The following is a 2181-nucleotide window of genomic DNA, read 5'->3' on the forward strand; positions in this document are numbered from 1 at the left end:
ATATATATATATATATATATATATATATATATATATATATATATATATATACATATACAAATGTATATACACACATACACACTCACATACGTATACGCATATACGTGAGAGGCAATAGTAAGACATTGAGAAAAGAAAGAGGAAGAGAGCCAGTGAGAGAAAGAGAGAGTACGAGAGAAGGAAAGAGAGAGAGAGAGAGAGAGAGACAGAGAGAGAGATAGAGAGAGTACAAGAGTGAGAAGGAGAAGAAAAGAGAAAGTTAATCAGGAAATTCCAAATGGAATCAGATAGAGAAATATTTAGACATTTGTAGGACAAGCTTTCAACTGCTGTGGTGGCCGAGTGGTTAAGGCGTTGGACTTGAAATCCAATGGGTTGTACCCGCGCAGGTTCGAATCCTGCCCGCAGCGACTTAGTTTTTGTGTCTTTTTTGTCGATTTCTTTTTTGTTTTTGTAGTTTTACTTTCTCCACTCCTTTCCTGTAGACTTATTCACTTTTATATATATATTTTATTTAAAGCTTAGATGAAGGTGCAGCTATGTAGCTAAGAATTTTGCTTCGCAACCTCGTGGTCTCCAGTTCGATTCTACGACGTGGCGTCTTCGGCAAGTGTTTTCTACTAAAGCTTTGGGCTGATCAATATCTTGTGAATAGATTGACGGGAGATTGAGGAAAGAAGCAAAAGAAAGAGAAAAGCTAATCAATTAAATAAAATCTTATCAAATAATATCTATATATTTTTAGGCCACTTCTGTCAGCTGCTGTGGTGGCCGAGTGGTTAAGGCGTTGGACTTGAAATCCAATGGGTTATACCCGCGTAGGTTCGAATCCTGCCCGCAGCGACTTTTTTTAACGGTTTTTATTGCTTGCTTTTGTAGTTTCACTTTCTCTAGTCTCTTTTTATAGATTTATTCGCTTTCCGTTTCTTTAAAGCTTAGGTGCAGGTTCGAATCCTGCTCGCTGCAATTTGGATTTAGTGCTTTTTTTATGTTGATACCTCATGATGTTTGTGTTTATATTCCGTGACTTAGCAGTGCGACACTGTGACATCGATAAAATAAGCAGTAAGACTTTCAGAAATAACAATAAGCTAATGGTATTCATTATAAGCACTGAGCCATGCGCCTTCATTATAAGCACTGAGCCATGCGCTTTCTTTATAAGTATTGAGCCATGCCTCTTCTTTATAAGCATTGAGCCATGCGCTTTCATTATAAGCACTGAGCCATGCGCCTCCACATATTTTTGTTTAGAAACATGTTTGTTGTAGAAATACTGTGAGTTAAATTAAAACAAATTTAGAAGCATATATTTATATTTACTGACGCGAGCACATGAGTCTGTGTAAAAATAATAGTGAAGTTAACGTAGGCTGGTAGTAAGACTATTGGGCTAGCGAGTTCAAGGTTGTGGGTTCAGTATCCGGGTCGGACGGAGCGTTGTGTGTACTTGATGAAGGCTCTTCTTTTAAAGTTGCTTCCGGTTGCGTTTGCTGCGAAAATGGTTCGTCGGAAATGCTTAGCCTGAAAATATTGCAGATGGAAAATGTCAACGGCCTTTGACGGGTATCGGGTAACAGTAACACACACACACACAGAGTCATCATCATATATAGGTTCTGGTGATGCAAACAGAACAATTCAGACCATGAGAATATATGCGTGTGTATGGGGGCGTGGGGGTGTGCTTGTTATAAATAACAAATTAATGTGTGTGTATGTGTGTGAGACCACTATCCAGTAACCATCAAAGGCCGTTGACATTTTGTATCTGTAAAGCTTTCAGCCTATCTATCTATCTATCTATCTATATATATATATATATATATATGATTATAATTAAATATAATTACAATAGAGGGCACACGAGGCACCTACTTGCTAGAAAGAGGAGCTAAAACCTCAAGTAAATCCCTGAAATACACGCCAGATCACCAGAAATCGGGCAAGTGAGAATAGGTTATCAAACTCATCACAGATCAAAGCTGTAGAATGAAGAATCGGATATATTTGGATATATATCTATCACCGTTTCTACCAGACTCTCTGATGCTGCAATACATCGCTTGCAACTGAGCGCTTCCTCCTCCTGTTGTAGCTTCTGAATGATGCCACCCGGCTGGCTACGCAGGTAGGCCGACATTGCACCCCCGTGTGTGTGTGTGTGTGTGTGTGTGTGTG

The 2181-nt window shown here is 39.0% G+C and overlaps 2 non-coding genes across 2 annotated transcripts; both read left to right on the top strand.

Moving 5' to 3' along the window:
- The first annotated feature begins 328 nt into the window (after positions 1-328).
- Trnas-uga (transfer RNA serine (anticodon UGA)) lies at positions 329-410 on the top strand. Its single transcript has one exon. It is a non-coding gene; the product is annotated as a tRNA-Ser (tRNA).
- Positions 411-761: 351 nt separating this feature from the next.
- Trnas-uga (transfer RNA serine (anticodon UGA)) lies at positions 762-843 on the top strand. The gene has a single exon. It is a non-coding gene; the product is annotated as a tRNA-Ser (tRNA).
- The last annotated feature ends 1338 nt before the right edge of the window (positions 844-2181 follow it).

Source organism: Octopus bimaculoides, chromosome 30, assembly GCF_001194135.2.
Source record: "Octopus bimaculoides isolate UCB-OBI-ISO-001 chromosome 30, ASM119413v2, whole genome shotgun sequence".
In the NCBI taxonomy this organism is placed as follows: domain Eukaryota; kingdom Metazoa; phylum Mollusca; class Cephalopoda; order Octopoda; family Octopodidae; genus Octopus; species Octopus bimaculoides.